Source organism: Xyrauchen texanus, chromosome 29, assembly GCF_025860055.1.
Source record: "Xyrauchen texanus isolate HMW12.3.18 chromosome 29, RBS_HiC_50CHRs, whole genome shotgun sequence".
In the NCBI taxonomy this organism is placed as follows: Eukaryota; Metazoa; Chordata; class Actinopteri; order Cypriniformes; family Catostomidae; genus Xyrauchen; species Xyrauchen texanus.
Window position 1 is genome coordinate 14,807,702 of NC_068304.1, and position 15,906 is coordinate 14,823,607.

At 42.0% G+C, this 15,906-nt stretch overlaps 1 protein-coding gene and 1 long non-coding RNA gene across 2 annotated transcripts in view; one reads left to right on the plus strand and one right to left on the minus strand.

The window, feature by feature from the left end:
- LOC127622684 (thromboxane-A synthase-like) overlaps window positions 1-15,906 on the plus strand; it is a 111,583-nt gene that overhangs the window by 20,877 nt on the left and 74,800 nt on the right. The window lies entirely within an intron of this gene.
- LOC127622685 (uncharacterized) lies at window positions 5,368-15,228 on the minus strand. Its single transcript, XR_007967994.1, has 8 exons — window positions 13,631-15,228; window positions 11,438-11,941; window positions 10,260-10,484; window positions 10,100-10,178; window positions 9,491-9,642; window positions 8,174-8,535; window positions 7,191-7,734; window positions 5,368-6,434 (listed from the first exon to the last, which is right to left on the minus strand). It is a non-coding gene; the product is annotated as an uncharacterized LOC127622685 (long non-coding RNA).

Consider the following 15,906-nt stretch of genomic DNA (forward strand, 5'->3'; position numbering starts at 1 on the left):
TCAGAAGATGGAGACACAACCCATGTTTTTTTGTGTTGTGTTAAGATCCAAGAATTTTGGTTGAGGGTTCAGAATATTATGTGTGATGTATTGGGGGGAAGGGTTTATAAATCAATATCATTTTAATAAATATTTTCTGTCAGGTTTATTTAATCTGTGACTGGAATCAATAAAAATGTATAACAAAAACAAATGGATAGATGAGCCAAGTCTCTCCTCTGAGGTCATCTTATTGCAAAACTTGCAATTAATTTGGTGAATTTGCATCAGTACAGCAAATCGTTTTCCACAAAACGTGACATTTTTACAAAAGAACCTTCTGAACAAAAATGTACCCAAATCTCTTTTGATTTCAGATTCAAAGATCAGTCATGTAAAGATTTTAACTTCAATCCTATAGGTTAAATCTAGGGTCCAAAATGTACTTTTTGTAACAGTTGCCAAAGGGAAGTGAACCAAGGACGTACCAGCTTTAAATATTTAATGGCCATTAAACTGTATTATTATATTATTTTTATTAGAAGTATATTTTTTTCGTTATGTCAATGGGGTTATTTAGCAGTTATTCATTAGTGGCAAAGTGTTTAGTTCATAATGTGACTCACAGCATCATAAACAAGCTAGTCTTCATCTCTTTGAAACCGTTACAAGACCCGTTGTAATTTTTTCCCTCTCATGTTTTCATTTTGGTGGCTGAATGCAAAGAATATTTTACGTGTCGCCACATAGAGATCTGAAAAAAGATTAATAATTAAAAAACGTATATAAACTTGTTTAGTTCTCTGGTAAAAGTTGTTTGAAATGTCCATGTGTTCTTTAGCAGATTGTTTAATTTCATTTGATTCACTCACATCACTTACATTAGGGAAGTAACTGTTTTATTTACTTGTCAAAACAAACTTTTACTTGCATTTGGCGCCCGGTGAGTGTTGATTTTGGACTCTGGTTATACCATATTAAAAGGCCAGTTTGGACCAGTAGATTGTAATGTTTTATGAAGGGAGGTCCATAGAAGTGTATGCTGTCATCAGAATGTGAGCGAAGCATGATTAGAAGTGATCCGAACTTCTTTTGAACTCTGTCCCCTTCTGCTTCTTTATGCATAATAAGAGGGTACTATAGACAGTCCTGGCTTCACCTACTGGCAACTAAACCTGTTCGGTTCAGCCCTCTGAATTTCAAATTTACATGTGGACATTGAAAGAAAATGTGTATTTTGGCCCAACCTTGGAATGACAACCTGAGCAACTTAACATCCCCCTAATTTAAAACAAAATGACCCCATAGACTTACAGTATATTGTTTGACATGTATATAGCAATCATATAAAAACCATGATATCATAGACAATTGGGGGTGGACTTTTTTTTATTCCATTTGGTCCAGTAAGCAACCACCTAGCACACCCTACTAATCACCTAGAAATGCCCTACAACAACCCAGAACACATTAGCAACTGCATTGCAATGCCCTGGCAACCACCCACAACACCCTATAGCATTGTGGCGGATACATGTGCACGACCGTACACCACTCACATTTCCTTCAGAGAACTTAAACATGTAGATTCTTCTGTTGTTCCTCTGTCTCCATTACATTTACGTCTCATTCCTCACATAAAGACTGTGAAGTTTCCCTTCCTTGAAACCAGAGAAGTTTGTTTTTCTCTCACAGTGAAAACGTGCTAATCTCTCTCACTAAACACTGTGGATTTGGGCATTGTGACCATGACCGAATCTCTCCACTGGCAAGGCTGACTGGAGAGGATGACATATTCTAATAGATTTTCTCATAAAATTTTAGAGACCGAGTCAAGTGCGAACCCATCTGTCGCCCTCTGGACTGACTGCATAAACAACGGGCACCGTTTCAGAAAGGTCATGCACTTAAGATATTTTACATCTGCTCTGATATCATAAGCACTCTCTCTCACTTTCACCTTCTCACTCTCTTTATTTCTCATCCATAAACTGAATTCTTTGGATTCAGTGCAGGAGGTTATTAAAACTCTTAATTCTCATGCATAACATTATTAAAACATTGCTTTTATAATTAGTCAGAGATGTTAGGTTATGATTCACATAGAATTAAAAGTCACCCCATGTGATCTGTGTTTCACCTCAAACTATTTTGTAAGGCTTGAGATCCTAGAGAGTGTTTAGTGGTTAAAGCACTACTGGAAACTGAAAGGTTGCTGGTTCAATCCCCACAAGACTAGAGCCATGTGCCGTCAACATTGTTCCCTTAAAAGAAGGCACTTAAGGTCAACATTAATAGTTTTTTTACAACTCATTTTACTTCCGTAATATATTTAATTTCTTAGTGAACCAGAATACTCAATGAGAAAAAAATCTAGGTCCCGTACTTGATTTTTAAAAATGTGTAATTGATTGAAGTGTGAAAAGTGAGCCTTGTATACCAGAATTTGAGTTTACAGTTGGTTGTGGAGCACAAATAACTCTGGCTGAACTTGATTCAATCATGGACAGTGGGTTCATAGGTTTGAAATGAGCTTTCTTAAAGTACAACATCTTACTACAACATTACCTACAGCACCATGATACACAAATTAATAAGGTTTGACGTTTTGTCCAGTCCCCCAAACACCCTTGGTTAGGGCACTGTATGCAGGAGTTGATCAATGATTAAAATGTATTTTTAGAGTGAATAATGAATTCAATTTCATTCTGTCATCACACAAAGTGATTATATGGCTTCAGAAGACTTAAAGGGGTCATGACATACTCTTATTTATAATTGTATTATCTTCCCTGAGTTTTACATATAATGTTTATAACTTTTTTCTGCACCAAAACATCCATCCATCCATCTTCAACCGCTTATCCGAAGTCGGGTCGCGAGGGCAGCTGCTCCAGCAGGGGGCCCCAAACTTCCCCATCCACATTAACCAGCTCTGACTGGGGGACTCCGAGGCGTTCCCAGGCCAGTGTGGAGATGTAATCTCTCCACCTAATCCTGGGTCTTCCCTGAGGCCTCCTCCCAGCTGGACGTGCCTGAAACACCTCCCTAGATTAAAAATGGCCCATTTCTGGAGCCTGGTTTAAATAAATGCTATTTTTCTATTAAGGAGGAAGTTTTCAGGTCTCAAACTTAGTTAGATTTTATAGCTCAAAGACATTTTATATGCCAAAAGATCAAGTAAAATTTGATTCAGTATATAATGACCCCTTTAACAGTGAAAATTGACATATCAAAAAGCCATATCAACTACTAGAACTGGGTTTTATGGGTTTTTTGTCCTTTATGGAGCTTGACAGCACAAAGTCACTATTCAATTTCTTTATATGGCAAAAAGACGTGAAGATTTATTTATTTTCTCCCCTTTTCTACCCAATTTGGAATTCCCAATGCACTCTAAGTCCTCGTGGCGTCGTAGTGCCACGCCTCAATCTGGGTGGCGGAGGACGAATCTCAGTTGCCTCTGTGTCTGAGACTGTCAATCCGCTTATCTTATCATGTGGCTTGTTGAGCATATGTGGACGCTTCACACTATTCTCCGCGGCATCTACACACAACTCACCACACGCCCTACCGAGAGCGAACCACATTATAGTGACCACGTGGAGATTACCCCATGTGACTCTAGCCTCCCAAGCAACTGGGCAAATTTGGTTGCTTAGGAGACCTGGCTGGAGTCAGTCAGCATGCCCTGGATTTGAACTCCTGACTGTAGACGCAGTGGTAGTCAGCCTCTTTACTTGCTGAGCTACCCAGGCCCCAGACGTGAACATTTTTGAAACCGTTACTTTTGTTCAACTGAGGAAAGAAATTCATACATGTCTGGAACAACATAAGAATGAGATATGAATGACAGAATTTCCATTTTGTGTGAACTATTACTTAAAGTAATATAGTAATATACTAAAATACTCCTCATTCCTGCATTTTAGCTTCAGTCAGTCTCTCTTTTTTACCTTCATTGCAGTGAAACCCCACAGTGCTTAATGGTCTGCACCCTTTGGGGCCCCAGTGGCCCAATATAAGTGACTATATTTGCCCTCCAAAGTGCATGCAGAGCCTCAGCACAGACCATTCAATGCTGATCGCATCAAGCTGTGGACAGTTGACTTGGCAGTCATGCATTGGCATACGCTGTTTGACTTTCTTTGTCATTGGCCAGCCTGTGAAATAGTTATTGTTTAATTGAGGGCCGTTAGACAGCTCATCCATCACAGATGTTAATCATATTAAACATTCACACCTCCTTGAGAAGCTGCTATGCTCCTCTGTTTCCACGGTGATGGGCATCTAATAAATCTAAATATGGTAATCTACTCTAATTTCACCCAGATCCACCCTCTGTTGTAAATGAGCTTCTCGCTCCTTGCGCGAGACTGCTGCGGTAGATAGGCCCGCTAATATGGAAATAGAGTACCCTAGCACACACCATTAAAGCCTGTAACCAAATTGTCTTGACACCTCGTACTGCAGATGTGCCGTGGGAGAGTTATAGGAGGATTAAATCTCAAATTACACAATAGTTATATAATTATAAAGGTATAAGGTGATGCCAGTCAGTTGTCTCTACCATAAGGCCTTTGGTGTGGTTGGCAGTGCTGTTAGATGGCTTTCAAAACACTAAAAAGATACTTATGAGCCCTCCTGCAGCTTGCATTAACTTTTATTATGATATGATTTCACATTAGATCATCTTTCCATAGCTGCTAAATTTCTATCCAGCACCATTTTCTTAAGATAAGCACAAGCTACAAGACTGAAACTCAGAAGCCCCAGATTGTAGCCAAATTGTTTGAAATCTAGCTGCTGAACAGTGTTGGGTAACGTACCTTTTAATAGTAACTCGTAAGAATATTGCGTTACTCCTTTAAAAAAAGTAACTAAATTAATTAAAACGTTAATTTTTATGGAAGTAAAGCGTTACATTACTTTTGCTTTACTTTTTTCTCACCGCCACTCTCTCTTCTGCACTGCATACAATACAAATACAAGAGATATGTAGAGACATTACAGGTCATGCTAGCTTCTGTACAATACATGTCAAAATAACTTATATTTAGAAAGTCTACAATCAGTAGGTCTTTACATCATATTTATAATAAAGACTCAATAACAGGAATATGCATGATTTGTTTTTCCATCAACATGGCAGCCAACATGAATAATGAAGAATAAACACTGTCTTACCTAAAGCAGCAAAGTCCAACACTTGAACTTGCGTCATGTACGTATGTCATCATGTGCTGTGCTCATCGACAATGCCAGAGTCAACTTGAAATGTTTTTCAGAATCCAGATAAAATTCATTGGGAAATGCCAACCTAACATGTTCAAGGAATAAGTCTGATGAATAAATGAATATTTTTCATTTAAGTCATCTTAGTGCATGCTTGTTTTGCGTTGATCCCTGGTGTGTACAAATGCCACTGGTTGATCGCATACAACTTCAAAGGCGCATGTTGATACAAATTAAATGGAATAATTTTTAATGCTACTAAATTGTCTTCAAAACTTTTTCACGAATCAAATTACTTAAAAATTTTGAATATTTTAAGAAATTAAGAAATGTTTTCTGCGTACACAAACCATGTAGTATGTTGCTCACAGCTGCCAATCCACACAGCTGCCAATCCAGAGTCAGCTTTTCTCATCTCATTCTCCCAGTTAAGGTGAGCTGTATCACTGAGCAGTTCGGCTGCATAAGTCAGTGAATTGAATGAGTATCATGCCGTGGACAATGGAAGACTAGTCATATAATCCCTCTGCATAGCCGTGTTTACTGCTTTTTTTTTTAATGCAGTGTGCATTAACACATGAAAGAATCATGTTTCACTCATCCGAATGTTAAATGCTTTAAAACAAAGCCATTTGGATGCACAAACAGTCAGGGATAATTCCATGTTGTATGTATCTCTATAATCATTCTGTGGCCATGGGAAGACTTCCCCCCTTATACCTGTGCTATATTGTACCACGAAAATGAATGTTTACACACTTTTAAATGCAGCCTACATGAATCAATCACGAGTATCAAAGTATCACTAACCCGAATGTTAAATTTTTTTAAAAATGTTACCTTATGAGAACACATTTCTTAACTCTTGCTGTGATTGTCATGACAATGGCAAAGTTTATGATGTCTGCTCATTTAAGCTCCAGTACACAAAAAAAAATCCACCGTTGCAAATTATGAGCACAGCTGGATTCCACTGAAGCATTCAGATTTACATTCCTTTACCAGCAATATATTTTTAAAACATAAATATCAGGGTGTGCAAAAGAAGACTTGTGCTCTGCCCATTGCTGATAAGCACGACTCTCTGGAACTACAATACCCATCAGGCACACACTATAATGCCCATCATGCACACACAGACTACAACCTCATTGAACATCTCTAGTAAGCCTCCCGCTCTCTAGAACTACAATGTCCATCATGCACACACAGACTACAACCTCATTGAACATCTCTAGTAAGCCTCCCGCTCTCTAGAACTACAATGTCCATCATGCACACACAGACTACAACCTCACTGAACATCTCTAGTTAGCCTCCCGCTCTCTAGAACTACAATGTCCATCATGCACACACAGACTACAACCTCGTTGAACATCTCTAGTAAGCCTCCCACTCTCTAGAACTACAATGTCCATCATGCACACACAGACTACAACCTCATTGAACATCTCTAGTAAGCCTCCCGCTCTCTAGAACTACAATGTCCATCATGCACACGGACTACAACCTCACTGAACATCTCTAGTAAACCTCCCGCTCTCTAGAACTACAATGCCCATCATGCACACACAGACTACAACCTCATTGAACATCTCTAGTAAACCTCCCGTTCTCTAGAACTACAATGCCCATCATGCACACACACACACAGACAACAACCTCACTGAACATCTCTAGTAAACCTCCCGCTCTCTAGAACTACATTGCCCATCATGCACACACACACACAGACAACAACCTCACTGAACATCTCTAGTAAACCTCCCGCTCTCTAGAACTACAATGCCCATCATGCACACACAGACAACAACCTCATTGAACATCTCTAGTAAGCCTCCCGCTCTCTAGAACTACAATGCCCATCATGCACACACACACACACACACACACAGACAACAGCCTCATTGAACGTCTCTAGTAAGCCTCCCGCTCTCTAGAACTACAATGTCCATCATGCACACACAGACTACAACCTCGTTGAACATCTCTAGTAAGCCTCCCGCTCTCTAGAACTACAATGTCCATCATGCACACACAGACTACAACCTCATTGAACATCTCTAGTAAGCCTCCCGCTCTCTAGAACTACAATGTCCATCATGCACACACAGACTACAACCTCATTGAACATCTCTAGTAAGCCTCCCGCTCTCTAGAACTACAATGTTCATCATGCATACACAGACTACAACCTCATTGACCATCTCAAGTAAGCCTCCCGCTCTCTAGAACTACAATGTCCATCATGTACACGGACTACAACCTCACTGAACATCTCTAGTAAACCTCCCGCTCTCTAGAACTACAATGCCCATCATGCACACACAGACTACAACCTCATTGAACATCTCTAGTAAACCTCCCGTTCTCTAGAACTACAATGCCCATCATGCACACACACACACACACACAGACAACAACCTCACTGAACATCTCTAGTAAACCTCCCGCTCTCTAGAACTACAATGCCCATCATGCACACACAGACAACAACCTCATTGAACATCTCTAGTAAGCCTCCCGCTCTCTAGAACTACAATGCCCATCATGCACACACACACACACACAGACAACAGCCTCATTGAACATCTCTAGTAAGCCTCCCGCTCTCTAGAACTACAATGCCCATCATGCACACACAGACTACAACCTCATTGAACATCTCTAGTAAGCCTCCCGCTCTCTAGAACTACAATGCCCATCATGCACACACACACACACACACACACACACACAGACTACAACCTCATTGAACATCTCTAGTAAGCCTCCCGCTCTCTAGAACTACAATGCCCATCATGCACACACACACACACACACACACACACACACACACACACACACACACACAGACTACAACCTCATTGAACATCTCTAGTAAGCCTCCCGCTCTCTAGAACTACAATGCCCATCATGCACACACAGACTACAACCTCATTGAACATCTCTAGTAAACCTCCCGCTCTCTAGAACTACAATGCCCATCATGCACACACACACACAGACAACAACCTCACTGAACATCTCTAGTAAACCTCCCGCTCTCTAGAACTACAATGCCCATCATGCACACACACACACACAGACAACAACCTCACTGAACATCTCTAGTAAACCTCCCGCTCTCTAGAACTACAATGCCCATCATGCACACACAGACAACAACCTCATTGAACATCTCTAGTAAGCCTCCCGCTCTCTAGAACTACAATGCCCATCATGCACACACACACACAGACAACAACCTCACTGAACATCTCTAGTAAACCTCCCGCTCTCTAGAACTACAATGCCCATCATGCACACACAGACAACAACCTCATTGAACATCTCTAGTAAGCCTCCCGCTCTCTAGAACTACAATGCCCATCATGCACACACACACACACACACACAGACAACAGCCTCATTGAACATGTCTAGTAAGCCTCCCGCTCTCTAGAACTACAATGCCCATCATGCACACACAGACTACAACCTCATTGAACATCTCTAGTAAGCCTCCCGCTCTCTAGAACTACAATGCCCATCATGCACACACACACACACACACACACACACACACACAGACTACAACCTCATTGAACATCTCTAGTAAGCCTCCCGCTCTCTAGAACTACAATGCCCATCATGCACACACACACACACACACACACACACACAGACTACAACCTCATTGAACATCTCTAGTAAGCCTCCCGCTCTCTAGAACTACAATGCCCATCATGCACACACACACACACACACACACACACACACACACACACACACAGACTACAACCTCATTGAACATCTCTAGTAAGCCTCCCGCTCTCTAGAACTACAATGCCCATCATGCACACACAGACTACAACCTCATTGAACATCTCTAGTAAACCTCCCGCTCTCTTGAACTGCAATGCCCATCATGCACACACACACACACACACACACACACACACACACACACACAGACTACAACCTCATTGAACATCTCTAGTAAACCTCCCGCTCTCTAGAACTACAATGCCCATCATGCACACGCAGACAACAACCTCATTGAACATCTCTAGTAAGCCTCCCGCTCTCTAGAACTACAATGCCCATCATGCACACACAGACTACAACCTCATTGAACATCTCTAGTAAGCCTCCCGCTCTCTAGAACTACAATGCCCATCATGCACACACACACACACACACACACACACAGACTACAACCTCATTGAACATCTCTAGTAAGCCTCCCGCTCTCTAGAACTACAATGCCCATCATGCACACACAGACAACAACCTCATTGAACATCTCTAGTAAGCCTCCCGCTCTCTAGAACTACAATGCCCATCATGCACACACACACACAGACAACAACCTCACTGAACATCTCTAGTAAACCTCCCGCTCTCTAGAACTACAATGCCCATCATGCACACACAGACAACAACCTCATTGAACATCTCTAGTAAGCCTCCCGCTCTCTAGAACTACAATGCCCATCATGCACACACACACACACACACACAGACAACAGCCTCATTGAACATGTCTAGTAAGCCTCCCGCTCTCTAGAACTACAATGCCCATCATGCACACACAGACTACAACCTCATTGAACATCTCTAGTAAGCCTCCCGCTCTCTAGAACTACAATGCCCATCATGCACACACACACACACACACACACACACACACAGACTACAACCTCATTGAACATCTCTAGTAAGCCTCCCGCTCTCTAGAACTACAATGCCCATCATGCACACACACACACACACACACACACACACAGACTACAACCTCATTGAACATCTCTAGTAAGCCTCCCGCTCTCTAGAACTACAATGCCCATCATGCACACACACACACACACACACACACACACACACACACACAGACTACAACCTCATTGAACATCTCTAGTAAGCCTCCCGCTCTCTAGAACTACAATGCCCATCATGCACACACACACACAGACAACAACCTCACTGAACATCTCTAGTAAACCTCCCGCTCTCTAGAACTACAATGCCCATCATGCACACACACACACACAGACAACAACCTCACTGAACATCTCTAGTAAACCTCCCGCTCTCTAGAACTACAATGCCCATCATGCACACACAGACAACAACCTCATTGAACATCTCTAGTAAGCCTCCCGCTCTCTAGAACTACAATGCCCATCATGCACACACACACACAGACAACAACCTCACTGAACATCTCTAGTAAACCTCCCGCTCTCTAGAACTACAATGCCCATCATGCACACACAGACAACAACCTCATTGAACATCTCTAGTAAGCCTCCCGCTCTCTAGAACTACAATGCCCATCATGCACACACACACACACACACACAGACAACAGCCTCATTGAACATGTCTAGTAAGCCTCCCGCTCTCTAGAACTACAATGCCCATCATGCACACACAGACTACAACCTCATTGAACATCTCTAGTAAGCCTCCCGCTGTCTAGAACTACAATGCCCATCATGCACACACACACACACACACACACACACACACACAGACTACAACCTCATTGAACATCTCTAGTAAGCCTCCCGCTCTCTAGAACTACAATGCCCATCATGCACACACACACACACACACACACACACACACAGACTACAACCTCATTGAACATCTCTAGTAAGCCTCCCGCTCTCTAGAACTACAATGCCCATCATGCACACACACACACACACACACACACACACACACACACACACACAGACTACAACCTCATTGAACATCTCTAGTAAGCCTCCCGCTCTCTAGAACTACAATGCCCATCATGCACACACAGACTACAACCTCATTGAACATCTCTAGTAAACCTCCCGCTCTCTTGAACTGCAATGCCCATCATGCACACACACACACACACACACACACACACACACACACAGACTACAACCTCATTGAACATCTCTAGTAAACCTCCCGCTCTCTAGAACTACAATGCCCATCATGCACACGCAGACAACAACCTCATTGAACATCTCTAGTAAGCCTCCCGCTCTCTAGAACTACAATGCCCATCATGCACACACAGACTACAACCTCATTGAACATCTCTAGTAAGCCTCCCGCTCTCTAGAACTACAATGCCCATCATGCACACACACACACACACACACACACACAGACTACAACCTCATTGAACATCTCTAGTAAGCCTCCCGCTCTCTAGAACTACAATGCCCATCATGCACACACAGACAACAACCTCATTGAACATCTCTAGTAAGCCTCCCGCTCTCTAGAACTACAATGCCCATCATGCACACACACACACAGACAACAACCTCACTGAACATCTCTAGTAAACCTCCCGCTCTCTAGAACTACAATGCCCATCATGCACACACAGACAACAACCTCATTGAACATCTCTAGTAAGCCTCCCGCTCTCTAGAACTACAATGCCCATCATGCACACACACACACACACACACAGACAACAGCCTCATTGAACATGTCTAGTAAGCCTCCCGCTCTCTAGAACTACAATGCCCATCATGCACACACAGACTACAACCTCATTGAACATCTCTAGTAAGCCTCCCGCTCTCTAGAACTACAATGCCCATCATGCACACACACACACACACACACACACACACACACACACAGACTACAACCTCATTGAACATCTCTAGTAAGCCTCCCGCTCTCTAGAACTACAATGCCCATCATGCACACACACACACACACACACACAGACTACAACCTCATTGAACATCTCTAGTAAGCCTCCCGCTCTCTAGAACTACAATGCCCATCATGCACACACACACACACACACACACACACACACACACACAGACTACAACCTCATTGAACATCTCTAGTAAGCCTCCCGCTCTCTAGAACTACAATGCCCATCATGCACACACAGACTACAACCTCATTGAACATCTCTAGTAAACCTCCCGCTCTCTTGAACTGCAATGCCCATCATGCACACACACACACACACACACACACACACACACACACACAGACTACAACCTCATTGAACATCTCTAGTAAACCTCCCGCTCTCTAGAACTACAATGCCCATCATGCACACGCAGACAACAACCTCATTGAACATCTCTAGTAAGCCTCCCGCTCTCTAGAACTACAATGCCCATCATGCACACACACACACACACACACAGACAACAGCCTCATTGAACATCTCTAGTAAGCCTCCCGCTCTCTAGAACTACAATGCCCATCATGCACACACACACACACACACACCCACACACACACAGACTACAACCTCATTGAACATCTCTAGTAAGCCTCCCGCTCTCTAGAACTACAATGCCCATCATGCACACACACACACACACACACACACACACACACACACACACACACACACACACACAGACTACAACCTCATTGAACATCTCTAGTAAGCCTCCCGCTCTCTAGAACTACAATGCCCATCATGCACACACACACACACACACACACACAGACTACAACCTCATTGAACATCTCTAGTAAGCCTCCCGCTCTCTAGAACTACAATGCCCATCATGCACACACAGACTACAACCTCATTGAACATCTCTAGTAAACCTCCCGCTCTCTAGAACTACAATGCCCATCATGCACACACACACAGACAACAACCTCACTGAACATCTCTAGTAAACCTCCCGCTCTCTAGAACTACAATGCCCATCATGCACACACACACAGACAACAACCTCACTGAACATCTCTAGTAAACCTCCCGCTCTCTAGAACTACAATGCCCATCATGCACACACAGACAACAACCTCATTGAACATCTCTAGTAAGCCTCCCGCTCTCTAGAACTACAATGCCCATCATGCACACACACACACACACACACACACACACAGACAACAGCCTCATTGAACATCTCTAGTAAGCCTCCCGCTCTCTAGAACTACAATGCCCATCATGCACACACAGACTACAACCTCATTGAACATCTCTAGTAAGCCTCCCGCTCTCTAGAACTACAATGCCCATCATGCACACACACACACACACACACACACAGACTACAACCTCATTGAACATCTCTAGTAAGCCTCCCGCTCTCTAGAACTACAATGCCCATCATGCACACACACACACACACACACACACACACACACACAGACTACAACCTCATTGAACATCTCTAGTAAGCCTCCCGCTCTCTAGAACTACAATGCCCATCATGCACACACACACACACACAGACTACAACCTCATTGAACATCTCTAGTAAGCCTCCCGCTCTCTAGAACTACAATGCCCATCATGCACACACACACACACACACACACACACACACACACACACACAGACTACAACCTCATTGAACATCTCTAGTAAGCCTCCCGCTCTCTAGAACTACAATGCCCATCATGCACACACACACACACACACACAGACTACAACCTCATTGAACATCTCTAGTAAGCCTCCCGCTCTCTTGAACTGCAATGCCCATCATGCCCGTCCTCGAAGTTTGCACACTTTTACTCCTGATTTATAACAATACGGGGTAAGTAGAGGTGTACTTATTTAAAAAAATAACTGGGATATTATGAAAATATCAAATAAAAAATATTGCATTACTTTACTCGTTACTTGAAAAGTAATCTGATTACAGAACACATGTTACTTTTATCACGTTACCCTCAATTCTGCTGCAGAAGCTACTGTTGCCAATGTCTCATGCTTATTTTTTAGACTCTTTAGCCTATTCTGTGCAAATTAGTGCACAAAATGACCCACAATCCTTTCCTCCATGTTGTTTCTTGACATATTGCTATGTGCAATAGTTCGTCCCTGCTGAAGATAAACCCCCACCTTCAATCAGCCTAAGGTAGTTCACTGGTGTCCCAGCCTGGAATAGCTGGTTATGAATATCTTGGTCCCTCTTTTCAATACAATGAGTTGATAGTGATTCACTTCAAAGCCTAAAAAAGTGGCCAAAATGATCATAAAGTAGTCAGTGCAACTCATGCATCATATTTCAATCCTCCAATGGCATGCGATTGGAACAACATTAATATTTAGGTAATTTTTGGGTGAAAATCTTGTCCGTTGCATCCTTAAAAGTGCAATTGCATACTTCATTTTAAAGGGATAGTTCACCCAAAAAAAGAAAATTCTGTCATCATGAATTTCTTTCTTCAGCTGAACACAAACAAATAATTTTTTAAGAATATTCCAGCTCTTAAGGCCTGTACAATGCAGACCTGAACTTTGAAGCTCAAAAAAGCAGATAAAGGCAGCATAAAAATAATCATACAACTCCAGTGGTTTATGTGATTGAGACTTCAAAATGTTGGTACCCATTCACTTGCATTGTGACCTACAGAGCTGATATATTCTTCAAAAAAAATGTTGTTTTTTTGTATTCTGCATAATAAAGATAGTCATACACATCTGGGTTGGCCTATTCAATGCCCATTTACACACTTTTTGTGAGGGCCTCAGATTGATGCAGTTTCTCTTTGCCGTTTTTAACAAGTTAATCTGCAGAGACGTGGCATAGTCCCTGCTGAGGGCCGTAAATAGCACTGTGTTTTGTGTGGAAAGGCTCGGAAGAACAGTATTGGGTCCTGGGGAGGTGTTCTAGAACCGGAGGGATTCACATGACTAATGCAGACAAGAGAAATGTCACAGCAGGCCCGTTCACACGTCTGTTTTAGCGCCATTTTCAGTCTATTTTTGGTTATTGTTGTCTCACAGCTGGCTACACATGTGCACCTGCACACACAATACACTTCAGTGTTGAGGAGGTGACAAGATATACTTCTTTTCAGATCTGCCTCCTATCTGTCTATATTCTGTTTTGTTTTTTCTTTCTAACTACTTTCTACGATTTGAAGGGACACGTTGATGAATGTTTGACCATGGTTTGGCACAAAGATGACACGTTAACTCATTCTGCAGCTTACATGCTTTGTTTAGATGGGATTGAGGTAGCACGGACTGAAAACATGATGTGAAAGGACTTCTTGTGTATGTGTGTTTGTGTGTAAAAAAATAAATAAAATGTATTCACCCTCATGTTGTTCTAATCCTGTATGACTTTATTTCTTCTGCTGATATTTTATTTTTATTTTTTTGCATTTTTGAAGAATATTCTGGCCACTTTCTTCATTTAACTAATGTGAGTGAGGACCAAGCTCAAAAACAATAAAAGAACTGTATCATATTATATTTTCCAAGTCTTCTGAAGCTACAGGATAGCTATCGTGTGAGGAACGGATTATATTTTAAGCTGTTTTACACTGATAATCTTCCCCTTCAGTGGTCTGTTGTACTGGATCAACTGATTCATTTAAAAAATATGCAACTGAAAAGAATGATAAGTTCACAAATTGGACATTGCTAATTGTCTCATGAACATTCAATAGAAAGTTTGAGTGGATGTCAATATTTTCAGTGAATAACGTCTGTTCACACACAAAGCTATCTTAACCTTGTTGAACCCTTCGTCTTTCTGCATGGGCACACAGTCCAGTGTTTTGTCTTCTCTATACTATATGTATCATTTAATTTAAACTGACTGAATCAGTTCAGGACACTCTGGCCTGTAAGTAAAGGGTTAAACTTATGACACATCGAGTCATGTGACAAAAAAACTTGCCATAGATCTCAGTGAAGATTGTCTTTGGGATAAACGCCAACAAAACTACATCTGGTAAGAAACCTAATTA